General features: G+C 44.5%; 1 protein-coding gene across 2 annotated transcripts in view; it reads right to left on the bottom strand.

Annotated features, from left to right (window-relative positions):
• The window catches only part of COL4A6 (collagen type IV alpha 6 chain), a 4,024,271-nt gene that overhangs the window by 3,412,628 nt on the left and 591,907 nt on the right, over nucleotides 1–19,736 (bottom strand). The window lies entirely within an intron of this gene.

The raw sequence follows: 19,736 nt of genomic DNA, 5'->3' as shown, positions 1-19,736 counted from the left end.
GAGCCCCCAAATAGGGAGCTAGTATATGGTGGGAAACACCACCAGTAACAAGTAAATACCAATGCCATTAGGAATGGCCATACAGAGGAGAGACAGAAAGAAAGAGAAAGCCAGGGGGCTGGAGGGAGGGAAAAGTACAGTTGTGTACACTTGCCATAAATGTAGATGTTCCAGTGTATTCACTGTTGCAGTCATTACATTTGGGTTATCTGCTTGGAGATAACCCTCAGTCAGCCTGATTAACAAAGTCTTGGGTCCTGCATTGGTTGCTGTCTGTTCTTCCATGACGTCAGGACGTCAGGGGTATAAAACATGCAGCCAATGCCATTACATCAATTTTTCTTGCCCCAGATGTCAGGTGCCCCTCTAATGGGGAGCAATTAAATATAAAAGTACAATGATATTCCTCCAACAAAAAGCAAATACACCAAAAATGCTTTTAAGTATAGTAAAGGAAAGTAGAGGTATAGCCAAAAGAACTTAGGAGGCTGGAGGGAGGGTAACCAGGACTGCAACAGTGAATACACTCTAACATCTACATTTAAGGTAAGTGTACTCAACTGTACTATGTTCTTCGTATTTCACTGTTGCAGTCATTACATTGGGTAGATTCCCAAAGCTATGGCTGGGAGGAGGAATTTAGATAGCATTAGGACCAGCTATAAGGCCCTGCAAGACTGCAGTGGCAAAGCCAGCTCTGGATTTAGAGAAAATTGGTAAATGATAATGCTTGATGAAAGTATGCACAGAACTCCAGGTAGCAGCTTCTAGGATGTCCCTGGAAGGGACGTCTCTGAGAAAGGCTGTAGAGGTACATGCAGCCCTGGTGAAGTCAAGTCTGATCCCCTGGGGTATAGGTTTTCCATGGTGCTTACAGCAGAAATTAATACAATGGCCTATCCATTTAGAAATAGTTTGCTTTGAAATAGCCTTCCCCTCTGCCCCTGCAGCAAATGCCACCAGCAGTTGTTCAGATTTCCTTTGAGGTTTAGTCCTGCCCAAGTAGAATCTAAATTGTCTGTGCACATCTAAGGAATGCAGTATCCGTTCTCCTTTGTTCTGTGGATTTGGAAAGAAGGTTGGCAAATGAATACACTGATTAAGAGCCACACTGGATACCCCCTTGGGCATGAAGGATGGATTGGTTCTGAGGGACACCCTGTCCACATGAAAGATGATGAAAGGCTCCACTGCCATAAGGGCCTGTAATTCAGATACCCTTCTAGCTGAAGTGATTGCTAAAAGGAAAGCTGTTTTCCAAGAAAGAAATCTGAAGTCTGCAGTAACAGCTGGTTCAAAAGGAGGTAGAGTGAGTTTCTCCAAAACAAAGTTAAGGTCCCAGGCTGGGGTTAGAGCTCTCCTGGGTGGTCTCAACTTTTTGGCCCCTCTGAGGAACTGCTTGAGCAGTGGAAGAGAGAAAAGGGGAGATTCTGTGCTATAATGAGCTGAAATGGCTGAGGCGTGGATTTTAATGGAGGAAAACGGCAGGCCCTTGTGAAGCATCTCAGTTAAGTATTGTAAAATCTGAGGTAAATTGGGCGCTGCTGTGCTCATCCCTTGAGATTGGTTCCAGGCACAGAATCTTTTCCATTTTTTCAGCATAAGATTTTCTTGTACTAGGCCTCCTTGCCACTAAAATGATATCCATCACAGGTTTACTGAGGGATGGTAGAGGAGAGATTATGTAATTAGCCAGGCTGCAAAGGTTCAGTGTTAGAAGCTGAGGGTGCAAAATCTGGTTCTCCTGCTGAGACAACAGGGAAGGAGTCTGAGGCAGGTGCCATGGGGATAACCATGACACACTGTGCAGGAGGGGGTACCAGTGTTGGCGTGGCCAGTCTGGAGAAATCAAAATCATCCTTGGTTTCTCCTGTTTGATTTTTAGTAGTACTTTGGAAAGCAGAGGGGGGAAGGCATAGACAGATAGGTTTTTCCAGCTGAAGGACAGAGCATCCACTTTCCAGGCTTGCTTGTGGAGAGTCATTGTGCAAAATTTGTCCAATTGGTAGTTCTGGGGAGAGGCAAACAGGTCTATACCTGAGCTCTCCTATTTGCTTGTCAACATGTTGAAAATCCTTGGTTCCAGTTTCCACTCGTGTGGGTCCATGAGGTTTCTGCTTAGTCCGTCTGCCAGTGTATTTAATTTTCCTGGCAGAAATTGAGCTGTAGGTGCACTTGGCAGCTCAAGGCTGTGTTCCATAATGCCATGGCTAGTCTGCAGAGGGGGTAAGAATGTGTACTCCCCTGCTTGTTTATGTACCACATAACAGTGGTGTTGTCCGTCTTTACCATAAGTTGTCCTGGAAGAATGTGGTCCGTGAAGGCTGTCAGAGCATTCTGTACAGCTAACATTTCTTTTTGATTGATATGCAGGTGCATTTGACTTGGGTTCCACTTGCACTGAATGCACTTCCCTGCCAGGTGAGCCTCCCATGCATAGTCTGATGCGTCTTGCATACGGAATTAGAAGAATGCAGGAGGCCATGAACCCCAAGGCTTGCACTATTTGTCTTGCAGACAGCAGGGTTTTTGTGGCCACTTGTTTGAAGTAGGTTGCCAATGAATTTGTTTCTCTGGCGTGAGGTAAGCCATCTGTGAAGTTGTATTCAAGCTTGCTACAGGAATATAATTTGTTGACTGGGTACCAGGTGTGACTTATTTTAATTTATAGTGTACCCTAGACAAGTTAGAACCATTTGTACAAAGGCCAGATGATTCAAAAGTATGTCCTGGTTTTCTGCCTGAATAAGACAATCGTCCAGGTATGGGTATATTTGAATATTTCTTTGCCTGCAAAATGCAATAACTGTAGCTAGGCACTTTGTGAATACCCTGGGCGAAGTAGATAAGCCAAAGGGCAGTGCAAAGAACTGATAGTGCGTGTGGCCTGCTTTGAAGCGTAGGTATCTTCTGCAAGATTCCCTGATTGGGATGTGCAGGTATGCTTCTTTTAAATCTAGTGTTGCCAACGAGGCATCCTTGCCTAGCATAGGAAGTAATTGGTGAAGAGTCAGCATCTTGAATTTTGGAACTTCCAAAAAGGTGTTTAGAGAAGACAGGTCCAGGATAGGATGCCATGAATTGCCTTTTCTGGGTACCAGGAAAAGTCTTGAGTAGAAACCTTGTCCCTGTTCCTCTTCTGGTACCAGTTGAATGGCCTCCATGCTTAAGAGACAGTGCTTGTTTTTGGGCTTCTGTCCACTGATTTGAGGGTAGGTCCAGCCACCCACTTGGTGTTGGCAATGTGTGGAAGTGAAATCTGTATCCCTGGGACACTATATTTAAAACCCATTTGTCCTGGGTAATGAGTTCCCAGTTATTTGCATAAAGAGCAATTTTCCCCCCAAAGGGGCAGTCAGTTGATAAGTGCTTAAGTCATTGAGACAGTTTACCATAGGGGAGAGTCTTATTACTCCCAGATTTGGAAGTGGAGGCCCCCCAATGCTTAGTCCTGTGTGTCCCCTGGGACTGAAACCTGGGGCTTTTGCTGTGTCTGGGTTTGGCTTGAGAAGGGCTGGAAGGGGCTGGAAAGGACCAATTCTTAGAGGGCCAGTGCCTACTAAATCTAGGAGGCTGAACTTGTAAGAAATCTTTAACAGATTGAATGGATTTAGCTTTGTCTTCCATCTTTTAAAGAACTTCCTCAGCCTTGTTGCCAAACAGGTGGTCCTGATTTAAGGGAGCATCCAACAATTTAGCTTTAACGTGATCAGGCAAAGATTGCTCCTTTACCCAAGCATGCCTTCTGAGCACAGACCCAGTAACAGCAGCCCTGCAAGAGGCCTCTAATGAATCAAAACCACACTGCAAAGTATGTTTTCCAACTTGTTCAGCAGAATGCATTAAATCCTGTAGTTCTTTATTTTCCACACAGTCAGGAATCAACATCATTTTCTGTTTAAGCAATTCAATAACATGTTGCTGATACTTTAACATATGAAACTGGCAGTTTAAAGCCCTAATGGCCAAGGTTGCAGAAGTGTAAACCTTCTTACCCCATCTATCCAGCACCCTGGAGTCTCTATCAGAAGGGGTAGGATTTATAGCAGTAGAAGCCTTATTGCCCCTGGGCCCCTGTGAAATAGTCTCTGGATCCACAATAGGATTTTTAAAAAGTAAATTGTATGACTCAGGGACCCTGTAGTATCTGTCAGGTTTTCTGGGAGAAGGAGGCAAGGAATCAGGGGCCAAACAAGATTCCGAAAAAGCATCATCAACAATGTCTAGTACAGGAGGAACAGCTAAAGGCCTATGCTGAGGTAGGAGTAAGAAATCCCTAAGCCTCTTTTTAGAATCAGAAAAATCCTGGCTTTTCCAGTGGAAATGCTCCCTTAGAGTATGCATGGTTTCCCCAAAAGAAAATTCCTCTGGAGGGGAAGCAGAGGGAATGGAGTCCTCTGCATTAGAATCCTCATAAGTAGATAAGGGCAAATCCAGATCATCAGAAGAATCAGAAAAAACAGAATCAGAAACAGAATTAGAAAGGGGGGGGTTGGCTACCCCTGATTAGAGTTACTAAATTTTCAGCCATTCTTATCATTTGTTTCTTAGGCATAGAGGCCTGAGCATGTGGCCTGGGTGTTAGGTTTTTAGGCATGGTTCGAGATTTAGGCCAATGTGAAGAAGGAGGCGTCGGTTTAATATGCAAGTCCGTAGACCTGAATACACCCTCAGAAGCCAGTGCCTGCACAGTGGCTCCGGACCCATCCAAGGTAGAGACATCCGCGGGTACCAAAGTTGAAGCATCTTGCGGCATACTGGACTCCGAATTTGTTCTCAGTAGAGGCCTGCGAATCAGAAGTAGCGGGTATCAGGGGCTGCGAAAGCACCTCACTGAGTACCGGCAAACTGTCGACTGGCTTAGGAGAAACATCGTCGGCAGTTTTGGACCATGGTGGCCTGTCTCTGTCTTTATCTTTGTGTTTTTTCAGAATCCCGGTAGTCGGATGGCTAACTGATGACATTTCTGGATAATTAAATCAAGAACCGAAATATTTAGAAGCGAAAATATACCGATGATGGATAGTGCGCTGATTAAATAAAGCAAAAAACTGACAGCAAGGTACGTTGTGGTCAGGGCCTAGGCAAGGAATACAGTATAAATGAAAATCTTTATGAGGTATTTGCTTTCCACAAGAAATGCAATTATTAACTTTTACTGACATCAGTAAGGAGCAAGAAAAAGTTTCCCCAACGGGGTACTTAGCTTTAGTTGAAGACTTCGATTCTGAAACTCGAAAATGAAAATTTCAGGAGTCGACTGATGTAATGGCGTTGGCTGCATATTTTATACCCCTGATGACCTGACATCATGGAAGAAGGGACAGCAACCGACGCAGGACCCAAGACTTTGTTAATCAGGCCAACTGAGGGCTACCTGCAAGCAGATAACCCAAATGTAATGACTGCAACAGTGAAACACGAATAACATCCAGGACTGCAACAGTGAATACACTCGAACATCTACATTTATGGTAAGTGTACACAACTGTACTATGTTCTTCGTGTTTCACTGTTGTAGTCATCACACTTGTGTTGATTTCCAAAGCTGAGGATGGGTGGAGGCAGTCAAGAAGTGTTAGGGCTGGCTAGTAGGCCTTGCAAGACTGCTGTAGCAAATCCAGCCCTGGATTTGGAAAAGACAGGTAAGTGGTAATGCTTGGTGAAAGTGTATACAGAACTCCAGGTTGCAGCTTCCAGGATGTCCCTGGTAGGGACCCCCATGAGAAATGCTGTAGAGGTGGAAGTAGCCCTAGTGGAATGTATTCTGATACCTTGTGGGGGTAGGTTTTCCATGGTGCTTGTAGCAGAAATGGATGCAGTGTGCTATCCACTTGGAAATGGTTTGTTTTGAAATGGCCTTACCCTCTGCCCCTGTAGCAAAGCTGACTAGCAGCTGGTTAGATTTTCTGAAAGGCTTAGTCCTGTCAAGGTAGAACCTGAGCTATCTGTGCACATCCAAGGAGTGCAGGATCCTTTCCCCTTAATTCTGAGGGTAAGAGAAAAAGGCTGGTAAATGGATGGATTGGTTTAGAGCCACACTGGACACCATTTTAGGCATAAAGGATGGGATAGTCCTGAGGGAAACCCTGTCAGCATGGAAAATAATGAAGGGTTCCACAGCCATTAGTGCCTGTAACTCAGACACTCTTCTAGCTGAAGTTATGGCTAAATGCAATGCTGTTTTCCAAGGGAGGAATTTTAACTCTGCTGAGGCAGCAGGTTCAAAAGAGGGAAGCGTGAGCTTTTCCAGTACAAAGTTAAGGTCCCAGTCAGGGGTGAGTGCTCTCCTAGGGGGCCTTAAATTGTTAGCCCCTATCAGGAACTGTTTGATGAGAGGGTGAGAAAATAGAGGTGGCACAGTATTATAATGAGCTGAGATGGCAGAGGCATGAATCTTAATGGAGGAGAAGGATACGTCTCTGTGTAGTAGCTCTGCTAGGTAATCCAGGATTAGAGGTAAGGAGGGCACTGCTGTGTCCTTTCCTTTAGACTGATTCCAAGAACAATATATTTTTCACTTTTCAGCATAGGATTTCCTAGTACTAGGCCTTCTGGCTTCAAGAATGATGTCCAGCACCTGTTTGCTGAGGGTTGCTGGTGGTGTATTCAAGTGATAAGCCAGGCTGCAAGGTTTAGGGTTTGCAATTGTGGATGCCAAACCTCTCTCTCCTGCTGAGACAGCAGGGTAGAAGTCTGGAGTAGGTGCCAGGGTGGCACTGTTGTCAGGCTGCATAGGAATGGGTACAAGTGCTGGCGAGGCCAGTCTGGGGCAATAAGAATTGCCCTTGGCCTGTCCTGTTTTATCTTGAGTAGTACTCTTGAGAGAAGAGGCAGAGGGGGGAAAGGTATAGACTGAGAGGTTTTCCCATTCAAAGGATAGGGCATCCACCTTCCAGGCCCTGCTATAAGGGTTTCTGGTGCAGTATTTGCTTAACTGTAGGTTCTCAGGAGAGGCAAAGAGGTCCACCTCCGGTGTTCCCCACCTCTGTAGTAGAAGGTTGAAGGTGTTGGGCTCCAATTTCCACTCGTGTGGGTCTAGGAGATTTCTGCTTAAGTTGTCTGCCAGTGAATTGTGTTTGTCTGGTAGGAATTGAGCTTGTAGATGTACTTGGTTGCTCAAGGCTGTGTTCCACAGTGCCATGGCTAACTTGCAGAGTGGGTAAGAATGGGATCCCCCATGCTTGTTTATGTACCACATAAAGTACAGTTGAGTACACTTACCATAAATGTAGATGTTTGAGTGTATTCACTGTTGCAGTCATTACATTTGGGTAATCTGCTGGCAGGTTGCCCTCAGTTGGCCTGAATTCCAAAGTCATGGGTCCTGCGTCGGTTGCTGTCTCCTCTTCCATGACGTGAGGTCATCAGGGGTATAAAACAAGCAGCCAACGCCATTTTCTTTAGTTTTTCTTGCCCCAGAAGTCAGGTGCCCTCAAAAGGGTAGCAAAAATATATATATATAAACTATATATACATGCAACAATACAAACTGTACCTTCATCTACAAGCAAATACACCACAAAGGTTGTAGAAGATAGTGAAGGAAAAAGAAACTCCAGAGTAAAAGGGGGATGGCGGGCGGGTAACCTGGACTGCAACAGTGAATACACTCAAACTTCTACATTTATGGTAAGTGTACACAACTGTACTATGTTCATCGTGTTTCACTGCTGCAGTCATTACATTTGGGTAAAATCCCAATGCTAGGGATGGGAGGCTGGAGCTAAACAGCATTAGGAGCGGCTATAAGGCCCTGCAGAAAGTACAGTTGTGTACACTTACAATAAATGTAGATGTTCGAGTGTATTCACTGTTGCAGTCATTACATTAGGGTAATCCTGCTAGCAGGTTGCCCTCAGTCGGCCTGAATTCCAGAGTCCTGGGTCTTGTGGCTGGTCCCCTTCCCTGATGTCAGGGTCAGGGGTATAAAAGAAGCAGCTGACGCCATTTTCTTTAGTTTTTCTTGCCCCATATGTCAGGTGCCCCCTAAAAGGGTAGCCAAAAATTATATGTATATAAAAATACATGCCTCAATATAAACTTTACCTTCATCTACAAGCAAATACACCACATAGGTTGTATAAATCAGAGAAGGAAAGATAAGTTCCATCAGAAGAAAGGGGGATGGAGGGTGGGTAACCTGGACTGCAACAGTGAATACACTTGAACATCTACATTTATGGTAAGTGTACACAACTGTACTATGTTCCTTGTGTTTCACTGTTGCAGTCATTACATTTGGGTAGAGTCCAGAAGCTATGGTTAGGAGTCTGGAGCTAAACAGCATTAGGTGCGGATATGAGGCCCTGCAGAACTGCAATGGCAAAGCCTGCCCTGGATTTAGAGTAGAGTGGCAGATAGTGCTTTGTAAAGGTGTGCACTGAACTCCAAGTAGCAGCCTCTAAAATGTCCTTGGTTGGTACTCCCCTGAGAAAGGTCGCTGAAGTAGATGCAGCTCTGGTTGAATATGGCCTAATGCCCTTAGGCACTGGCTTGCCATGGTGTAAATAGCAGAAACGAATGCAGTGGCCTATCCACTTTGAAATAGTCTGCTTTGAGATAGCCTTTCCTTGTGATCCTGCAGCATATGTCACTAGTAATTGCTCTGAATTTCTGAAGACTTTAGTTCTGTCCAAGTAGAATCTAAGCTGTCTGTGTACATCCAAAGAATGCAGAATTCTCTCCTCCTTGTTCTGTGGATTTGAATAAAAAGTTGAGAGATGAATAGCTTGGCTAAGAGCCACACTGGACACCACTTTAGGCATAAATGTTGGGTTTGTCCTCAGAAAGACCCTGTCTGGATAAAAAAATGATAAAAGGTTCCACAGCCATGAGTGCCTGTAGCACTGAAACTCGTCTTGCAGAAGTTACTGCTAGGAGCAGAGCTGTTTTCCAAGATAAAAACTTTATATCAGCAGTAGCAGCTGGCTCAAAAGGAGGCAAGGTGAGTTTTTCCAAGACATAGTTGAGGTCCCATGCAGGTATTGGTGGTCTCCTTGGAGGCCTTACATTTTTGGCTCCTCTGAGGTACTGCTTTAATAAGAGATGAGAGAAGACTGGTGGCTCTGTATTGTTATGAGCCGAGATGGCAGAGGCATGAATTTTAATAGATGAAAAAGATAGGCCTTTGTCCAGCATCTCAGTTAAGTATTGCAAAATATGAGGAATATTTGGCACAGCTGTATCAGTTCCTTGTGCCTGGTTCCAAGCACAGAATCTCTTCCATTTTGCTGCATAACATTTTCTAGTATTAGGCCTTCTGGCTTCCAAAATTACATCCATCACAGCTTTACTAAGAGGTGTGTTTTGTATGACTACATTATCTGCCATGCTGCCAAGTTTAAAGTCCTGAGTTGGCTGTGCAGGACCTGATTGTTTTGCTGGGACAGTAGATTAGGTATTTGAGGTAAGGTCCAAGCTGCGCATTGAGACAAGTTACTTAGGATTGGATACCAGTACTGGCGGGGCCAGTCTGGGGCAATCAGTATCATCTTTGGCTTCTCCTGTCTGACCTTTAGGAGTACCTTGGAGAGGAGAGGCAGTGGGGGAAAGGCATATACTGATAGGTTTTTCCAGCTGAAAGACAGGGTGTCCACTTCCCATGCTTGTCCATGATAATTCCTTGTGCAGAATCTTTTTAGTTGGTAGTTGTGAGGGGAGGCAAATAGGTCTATGTCTGGGCATCCCCATTTCCTTGCTATCATGCTGAAGACTTGTGGATCCAGCTGCCACTTGTGGGGATCCATGAGGCTTCTGCTTAGTTAGTCTGCCAGAGTATTTTCCCTTCCTGGCAGGAACTGTGCCTGCAGATGTACTTGGTAAGTCAATGCTGTGTCCCACAAAGTCATGGCTAGTCTGCAAAGGGGGTAAGAATGTGTGCCCCCCTGCTTGTTTATATACCACATGACCGTGGTGTTGTCTGTCTTTATCAGTAGTTGTTCCAGATGAAATAGGTCCTTGAAGGCTGTCAAGGCATTTTGAACAGCTAGCATCTCTTTTTGACTGATATAGTAGATGCATTTGGTTTGAGGACCATGTGCCCTGAATGCATCTTCCTGCCATGTGGGCCCCCCTGGCATAATCTGATGCATCTGTTGTTAGTGTCTGCCTGGCTGGGGGTAATGTGAATGGCTGTCCCTTGTCTTGGTGACAAGCCTTTGCCCACAATCGAAACTCCTGTTGCAGGCAGGAAATGAGAGTAAACATTGTTTCCAGGCTGTGGCAATGTTGAGTCCAAACACTTTTTAGGTGCCATTGAAGTTTCCTCATATGCAGTCTTGCATATGGAATTAGTAGGATGCAGGATGCCATGAAGCCCAAAGCCTGCAAAATTTTTCTGGCAGATAACTGGGCCTTTGTTGCCAACATTTTGAAATAGGTAGTTAGTTGCCTTTGTTTGTCTGGCGTGAGATAAGCCATCTGGGCAGTTGTATTTAAGCTTGCACTCAGGAATATTATCTCTTGAGAGGGTACTAGTTTTGATTTCGTTTCGTTGACTGTGTACCCTAGGCATGTTAGAAGTCTTTTCACAAATGCCAGATGCTGTAGAAAAATGTCCTTGTTCTCTGCTTGAATTAGACAATGGTCCAAGTAAGGATATATTTGTATTCCTCTTTGTCTACAGAATGCAATTACTGGTGCCAGGCACTTTGTAAAGACCCTGGGCACAGTAGATAAGCCAAAGGGCAGTGCAGAGAATTGGTACTGCATTAAGCCAGCCTTGAATCTGAGGTATCTTCTGCATAATTGTCTGATAGGACATGCAGGTATGGCTCATTTAGGTCTAAAGTCACAAGCCAAGCGTTCTTGCCCAACATGGGCAGAAGCTGCTGCAAAATCAACATCTTGAACTTTGGTATATCCAGGAATGTGTTCAGAATAGATAGGTCCACTATTGGTCACCAGGCCTTGTCCTTTCTGGGTACCAAGAACAGTCTTGAGTAAAATCCTTGTCCCTGCTCTTGCTCAGGTACTTGTTGAATGGCCCCCATGTCCATGAGGGATGAGACTTGTTTTTGCGCCTCTGCCCATTGACTTTATGGCAGATCTGGCCAGCCATTTGCCTTTGGCAGGGTATGGAAATGGAACTTGCAGCCTTGTGACACAATATTTAGAACCCACTTGTCCTGGGTTATAATATGCCAATTTTGAGAAAAAGTGCAAATTTTCCCCCTAAGGGTGCTACCAGGAGATAAGTGCTTGGTGCAGGCAGGGGGAAGTCAATGGGACTGTTTCCTGCATGGTTGTGATTTGTCTTCTCCAACTTTGGAGGTAAAAGTACCCCATTGCTTTGACCTGTATGAACCTTGCACCTGGATCTGCCCCTTTGAGGTCTGTCTGACACAGGAAAGGACCAATTCTTTGTAGGCCAGTGTCTACTAAACCTAGTTGGCTGTACTTGTAAAAAATCTTTGACTGTTTGCATAGATTTAGCTTTGTCCTCCATTTTCTTTAACACCTCTTCTGCCTTAATACCAAACAAAGTATCATGCTGTAAAGGTGCATCTAATAATTTAACTCTGACACAATTTTGTTCCTTTAACCAAGCATGCCTCTTAATTACAGAACCCATAACTGCGACCCTGCAGGAGGCCTCCAAAGAATCAAAACCACATTGCAAAGTATGCTTTCCAACTTGTTCAGCTGCATGCAATAAATCCTGCATTTCCTTGTTTTCTGCACATTCAGAGTTTAACAATATTTTCTGTTTTAGCAATGCCATGACATGTTGCTGATATTTGAGCATGTGAAACTGACAGCTTAAGGCCCTTATAGCCAAGGTAGCAGATGTGTAAACCTTTTTTCCCCATCTATCTAGTGCCTTAGAATCTCTGTCAGAGGGGGTAGGGTTTTTTGCAGTGGAAGCCTTAACTCCTTTGGGACACTGTGAAATAGTTTCTGGGTCTGCAGCAGGGTTTTTAAAAAGGAATTTATGAGAGTCAGGAACCCTGTAATATCTGGCAGGCTTAACAGGAGTTGGAGGTAAGGAGTCAGTGGTAAGACTAGACTCCGAAAACAGATAATCTACAATGCCTAACACAGGTGGAATGGCTAGTGGCCTGTGTTGAGGTAGTAAAAGGAAATCCCTGAGCCGCTTCTTAGATTCTGAAAAATCTTGGCTCTCCCAGTGGAAATGCTCCCTCATGGTATGTAAGGTTTCCCCAAAAGAATAGTCCTCTGGAGGAGAAGCAGAAGGAATGGATTATTCAGCATCAGAATCCTCATAGGGGGAAGAGAATATTCCTGATCAGAAGAGGAATCAGAAGAAATAGAAACCTGATCTGAAGATTCATAGTCAGTCTCTTACCTAGGCCTCTTATCAGGAGGGGGATGGGAACCCCTGATCAGGGTAATCAAGTCTTCGGCCATTTTGAGCATCTGTTTTTTGGGCATAGAGGCCTGTCCATGTGGCTCTTGAGTTTCTTTCTTTGCTTTAGAAGGTGCTTTAGTCTTTGCCTTTGAAGCTGAAGTCCGTTTAATGTAAAGATGTTTAGGTCTGAATACACCCTCAGAAGCCGGTGCCTGCTCAGCGGCTCCGGACCCATCTGAAGTAATAGTATCCGAGGCTCCAATACCTTGAGTTTCCAGCAGCATGGCCGACTCCATGTGGGAGTCGGTAGCGGCCTGTCACTCTATAATAGCGGGCATCAGGGGCTGCGAAAGCACCTCACTGAGAACCGGCGACTGGCTTAGGAGAAGCTTCGTCGTCGGTATTGGGCCTCAGTTGTCTATCTCTCTTCTTTTCTTTGCATTGTTTGTGAACTCCGGTAGTCGGATGGCTATCCGACAACATTTCTGGATAATTAAACTGGTGTGCAAAATAGTTTAAAGCAAAATCATACCGAAGCTTAATAGTGCGTTGGTTAAATCTAGCACAAAACCGACAACCAGAAACATTGTGATCAGGGCCTAGGCAAGGAATACAGTAAGAATGAAAGTCCTTATGAGGTATTTGCTTTCCACAAGAAATACAATTATTTACTTTTTCTGACATCGGTCTGGAGCAAGTAAAAAGTTTCCCCAATGGGGTACTTAGCTTTATTGAAGACTTCGGGTCTGAAACTCGAACAAGAAAATCTCAGGAATCGGCCGACGGGCACTTGCGAACTGCTTCTGCTTCAGGCACCGCGCAGCAAGAAAGACTAAAGAAAATGGTGTCGGCTGATTCCTTTATACCCCTGATGACCTGACGTCAGAGAAGGGGCGATAGCAGTTGATGCAGGACCCAGGACTTTGGAATTCAGGCCGACTGTGGGCAACCTGCCAGCAGGATTACCCTAATGTAATGACTGCAACAGTGAAACACGAAGAACATCTGCAGTGGCAAAGCCTGCCCTGGACTTAGAGAGAGGCAAATGATAATGCTTTGTAAAAGTGTGAACAGAACTCCAAGTAGCAGCCTCTAGAATGTCTTTGGTTGGTACTCCTCTGAGAAAGGCTGCTGATGTAGCTGCAGCCCTAGTGGAATGAGACCTAATGCCCTTGGGCACAGGTTTGCCATGGTGTAAGTAGCAGAAATGAATGCAGTGGCTTATCCACTTTGAAATAGTCTGCTTTGAAATAGCCTTTCCTTCTAATCCTGCAGCATATGTCACTAGTAACTGCTCAGTTTTTCTTAGTGCTTTAGTCCTGCTCAAGTAGAACCTTAGCTGTCTGTGTACGCACAATGAATGCAGAATCCTCTCACCCTTGTTCTGCAGATTTGGATAAAAAGTTGGCAGATGAATAGTTTGGTTAACAGCCACACTGGAAACCACCTTAGGCATAAATGAAGGATTGGTCCTCAGGGACACCCTGTCTGGGTAAAAAATGATAAAAGACTCCACAGCCATGAGGGCCTGTAGCTCTGAGACTCTTCTTGCTGAAGTAATTGCCAGGAGCAGAGCTGTTTGCCATAATAAGAACTTTAGATCTGCAGTAGCAGCTGGTTCAAATGGAGGCAGGGTGAGCTTTTCCAACACATAATTGAGGTCCCATGCAGGAATTTGTGATCTTCTGGGAGGCCTTAAATTTTTGGCCCCTCTACGATACTGCTTTAGTAAAGGATGAGAAAAGAATGGTGGCTCTGTGTTGTAATGAGCCGAGATGGCGGAGGCATGGATTTTTATTGATAAAAAAGATAGGCCTTTGTCAAGCATCTCAGTCAAGTATTGTAAAATCTGAGGAATAGTTGGCTCTGCTGTATCAGTTCCTTGTGCTTGGTTCCAAGCACAGAATCTCTTCCATTTATCAGCATAAGATTTTCTAGTACTAGGCCTTCTAGCTTCCAAAATGACATCCATCACAGCTTTACTGAGAGGTGTTGTTTGAATAACTACATGATCAGCCATGCTGCCAGGTTCAGTGTTTGCAGCTGATTGTGCAGGATTTGAATGTTTTGCTGGGACAGTAAGTGAGGCATTTGAGGTAAGTACCAAGCTGGGAATTGAGACATGTTCCTTAGGATTGGGTACCACTATTGGCAGGGCCAGTCCGGGGCAATTAGTATCATCTGTGGTTTCTCTTGTCTGACTTTTAGTAGTACCTTGGGAAGAAGAGGCAGAGGAGGAAAGGCATACACTGATAGGTTTTTCCAACTGAAGGATAGGGCGTCCACTTTCCATGCTTGTCTGTGATAAGTCCTTGTGCAGAATTTTTTCAGTTGATAATTCCAAGGAGAGGCAAATAGGTCTATGTCCGGTCTCCCTCATTTCTTTATTATCATGCTGAAGACTTGTGGAATTAGTTTCCACTCGTGATGGTCCACAAGGTTTCTGCTTAAATCATCTGCCAGAGTATTTTGCTTTCCTGGCAGGAATTGAGCCAGAAGATGTACTTGGTAAGTCAAGGCTGTGTTCCACAGTGCCATGGCTAGTCTGCAAAGGGGGTATGTGTGCATGCCCCCCTGCTTGTTTATATACCACATCACCGTGGTGTTGTCAGTCTTTATCAGTAGTTGTCCTGGATGAAGTAAGTCCTTGAAGGCTGTCAGGGCATTTTGAACAGCTAACATTTCTTTTTGGTTAATATGCAGATGCATTTGTATTGGGGTCCATATGACCTGAATACATCTTCCCACCAGGTCGGCCCCCCATTCATAATCTGATGCATCTGTTGTTAAGGTTTGGCTGGCAGGGGGAAGAGTGAAAGCCCGTCCCATGTTCTGGTGACATGCCTTTGCCCACCATAGAAACTCCTGTTGTAGGCAGGAAATGAGAGGAATCATTGTTTCCAGACTGTGACAATGTTGACTCCATAAACTTTTTAGGTACCATTATAGTTTCCTCATATGCAGTCTTGCATATGGAATCAGTAGGATGCAGGATGCCATGAACCCCAAAGCCTGCAGAGTTTGTCTTGCAGTTAACTGCGTTTTTGTTGCCATCAGTTTGAAGTCAGTAGTCGGTTGCCTTTGTTTGTCTGGCGTGAGGAAAGTCATCTGGAAAGTTGTATTCAAGCTTGCACCCAGGAATGTTATCTTTTGAGAGGGTACCAGTTGTGATTTCTTTTTGTTTATTGTGTACCCTAGGCATGTTAGAAGCCTTTCACAAATGCCAGATGCTGAAGAAGAATGTCCTTGTTCTCTGCTTGAATGAGACAGTCGTCCAAGTAAAGACAAATTTGTATACTTTTTTGTCTGCAAAATGCAATTACTGGTGCCAGGCAAGCATTCTTGCCCAGCATGGGCAGAAGCTGCTGCAAAGTTAGCATTTTGAATTTTGGAATGTCCAGGTATGTGTTCAAAATTGATAAGTCCAGTATTGGGAACCAGGCCTTGTCTTTTCTGGGTACCAAGAACGGTCTTGAATAAACACCTTGTCCTTTTTTCTGTTCTCGTACTGGTTGAATAGCCCCCATATCCATGAGGGACGTAACCTGTTTCTGTGCCTCTGCCCATTGATTTTTTGGCAAATCTGGCCAACCGTTTGCCATTGGCAGGGTATGGAAGTGGAATCTGTATCCCTGAGATACTATGTTTAGCACCCACTTCTCCTGGGTTATTAACTGCCAATTCTGAACAAAAAGTGCTAATTATCCCCCTAAGGGTGCTGCCAAAAGGTAAGTGCTTGGTGATGGCAGAGGGAAGTCATTGAGACTGTTTACTGTAGGACTGTGCTTTAATTCCTCCAGATTTGGAGGTAGAAGCACCCCATTGCTTTGACCTGTAAGAATCTTGTGACTGGTATCTAGAACCTTTAGGGCGCCCAGATTTGCCCCGTTGAGCATTGTTGGACACAGGAAAGGACCAATTTTTTGTAGGCCAGTGTCTACTGAATCTTGGTGGCTGCACTTGTAAGAAGTATTTTACAATTTGCATAGACTTAGCTTTGTCTTCCATTTTCTTTAAAACCTCTTCTGCCTTAATACCAAACAACGTATCAAGCTGTAAAGGTGCATCCAGCAATTTAGCTTTAACATGATCAGGTAAATTTTGCACTTTTAGCCAGGCATGCCTCCTAACCACAGATCCAGTAACTGCGGCCCTGCAGGAGGCCCCTAAGGAATCAAAACCACATTGCAAAGTATGCTTTCCAACTTGTTCTGCTGCATGCAATAATTCCTGCAATTGTTTATTTTCTACACATTCAGAAATCAACATAATTTTCTGTTTTAGTAATACCATAACATGTTGTTGATACTTGAGCATATGAAACTGGCAGTTTAAGGCCCTAATTGCCAAGGTTGCAGATGTATAAACCTTCTTTCCCCATCTATCCAGTGCCCTTGAATCTCTGTCAGAGGGGGTAGGATTTTTTTGCTGTTGAGGCCTTAACACCTTTTGGACCAGTGAAATAGATTCAGGGTCAGCAGCAGGGTTTCTAAATAAAAATATGTGTGAGTCAGGGACCATGTAATATCTGTCTGGCTTGCTGGGAGCCAGTGGTAAGTAGTCTGGAGACAAGCTTGACTCTGAAAACACATCATCCACAATGTCTAAAACAGGAGGTATGGCTAAAGGCCTACGCTGAGGGAGAAGAAGGAAATCCCTAAGCCTCTTTTTTGATTCTGAGAAATCTTGACTCTCCCAGTGAAAATGCTTCCTCAAGGTATGCAAGGTTTCTCCAAATGAATAATCCTCAGGAGGTGATGCAGATGGGATACATTCCTCTGCATCAGAATCTTCATAGGGAGGTATAGATAATTACTGATCAGAAGAGGAATCAGAAGAAATAGAAACCTGATCTGAAGATTCATAACCAGTGTCTTGCCTAGGCCTCTTATCAGGAGGGGGTTGGGAACCCCTGATCAAGGTAATTAGGGCTTCAGCCATTTTGATCATCTGTTTTTTGGGCATAGAGGCCTGTGCATGTGGCTCATGCGTCAGTTTTTAGCTTTAGAAGTTGCTTTTGTCTTTGATTTTGAAGCTGGCATCGGTTTTATATAAAAATGTTGAGGCCTGAATACACCCTCAGAAGCTGGTGCCTGCTCAGCGGCTCCGGACCCATCCGAGGGAGAGACATCCATGGGTACAATACTTTGAGAATCTCGTGGCGTGCCAAACTCCACATGGGTCTCGGTAGGGGCCTGCGACTCAAAAGTAGCAGGTATCAGGGGCTGTGAAAGCACCTCACTGAGTACCTGCGAACCGGCGACTGGCTTAGGAGAAGCTTCGTCGTCAGTTTTGGACCTCGACAGTCTGTCTTTGTCTTTTTCTTTGCATTTTTTGTGTACTCTGGTAGTCAGATTGCTATCCAATGACATTTCTGGGCAGTTAAATCTACTTCCAAAATATTCTGATGCAACAATATACCGACGCTTAATAGTGCGTTGGTTAAATCTAGCACAAAACCGACAGCCAGGCATGTTATGATCAGGGCCTAGGCAAGGAATACAGTATAAATGAAAATCCTTATGAGATATTTGCTTCCCACAAGTAATACAATTATTAACTTTTTCTGACATCGGTATGGAGCAAGAAAAAAGTTTCCCCAAATGGGTACTTAGCTTTAGTGAAGACTTCGGTTCTGAAACTTGAAATGAAAAATTACAGGAGTCGGCCTACCAGCACTTGCGAATTGCTTCTGCTTCAGGCACTGTGCGGCAAGAAAGACTAAAGAAAATGGCGTTGGCTGCTTGTTTTATACCCCTGACGACCTGACGTCATGGAAGAGGAGACAGCAACTGACGCAGGACCCAAGACTTTGGAATTCAGGCTGACTGTGGGCAACCTGCCAGCAGATTACCCAAATGTAATGACTGCAACAGTGAAACACGAAGAACATCTGTGGTGGTGTCTGTTTTTACCAGCAGTTGTCCTGGACGGATTAGGTATCTGAAAGCTGTCAGAGCATTCTGTACAGCTAGCATCTCTTTTTGATTGATGTGCAGGAGAATCTGTCCTGGGCTCAAGTGGCCCTGAATGCATTTTCCTGCCATGTGAGCCCCCATGTACAGTTTGATGCATCTGTTGTCAAGGTTTGGGCGGCAAAGGTTTGAGTGAAATGCAGTCCCTTGTTGTGGTTGTATGCTTCTGCCCACCAAAGAAACTCTGCCCTTAGACAAGGTATGATAGGAATGACTGTTTCCAGGTCCTGAGAATGTTGGCACCAAAGACTTTTTAAGTATCATTGAAGTTTCCTCATTTGCAGTCTTGCATATGGAATTAGCAGAACACATAAGGCCATGAATCCTAGGGCTTGCAATATTTGCAGATAGCTGGGATCTGGTGGCCATTTGTTTGAAGTAGTTTGTCAGACAGACCTGTTTGTTTTTGTTTTGTTTTTATTTTTAAGTGAGAAATGCCATCTGGAAAGTTGTGTCCAAGCTTGTTCCCAGGAATACAATCTTTTGATTGGGTATCAATTGTGATTTATTTTCATTGATAGTGTACCCCCATGAAATGAGAAAGCTTTTTACAAATGCCAAGTGCTGAAGTAGCAATTCCCGACTGTCTGCCTGAATCAGGCAGTCATTCAAGTATGGGAAAATTTGGATATTTCTTTGCCTGCAGTATGCAATGACTGGAGCCAGGCACTTTGTGAATACCCTGGGGCACAATAGATAAGCCAAATGGAAGTGCAGAGAACTGACAATGCATAGAACCTGCCATGAAATGTAGATATTTCCTGCATGACTCCCTTATGGGGATGTGCAGATAAGCTTCTTTTATGTCTAGAGTGACTAACAAGGCATCCTTGGCTAGCATAGGGAGAAGTTGTAGCAGGGTAAGCATCTTGAATTTTGAGACCAGCAGACAGGTGTTAAGAATTGAAAGATCCAGGATTGGGTGCAAAGAGCCCTCTTTTCTGGGCACAGGAAAAGTCTTGAGTAGAAACCCTGACCCCTTTGTTCTACTGGAACAGGTTGAATAGCTCTGATATTGAGCAGGGAAAGTACTTGCCTATGAGCCTCTGCCCACTGGTTTGCATGAAGGTCTGGAAACCCGCTTGGGGTTGGCAGTGAATGGAAGTAGAATTTGTACCCCTGGGATACAATGTAGAGGACCCATCGGTCCTGAGTAATGGACATCCAGTTTTTTCCATGAAGGGCAAGTTTTCCTCCTAGGGGCACAAGCAGTTGGGCAGGGTGGGAAGCTGAATTGAGAAGTCATTGTGAACTTTTTCCATAGGGGGGGTGGCTTACCACTCCCTGTTTTTAGGGTGGGGGCACTCCATTGTTTAGATCTCTGCATACCCTGAGACTGTAGTCTATGTGGCCTGTTTCCCCTGGGTCTTGTCTGGGAAGGCTTGGAAGGGGCTGGAAAGGACCAGTTTTTTGAAGGCCAATGTCTACAGAATCTAGGTGGTTGCACT

This window comes from Protopterus annectens, chromosome 15.part0 (assembly GCF_019279795.1).
Source record: "Protopterus annectens isolate FY-2018-M chromosome 15.part0, PAN1.0, whole genome shotgun sequence".
Classification (NCBI taxonomy): domain Eukaryota; kingdom Metazoa; phylum Chordata; order Ceratodontiformes; family Protopteridae; genus Protopterus; species Protopterus annectens.
This window is presented reverse-complemented; position numbering and strand designations above follow the sequence as displayed.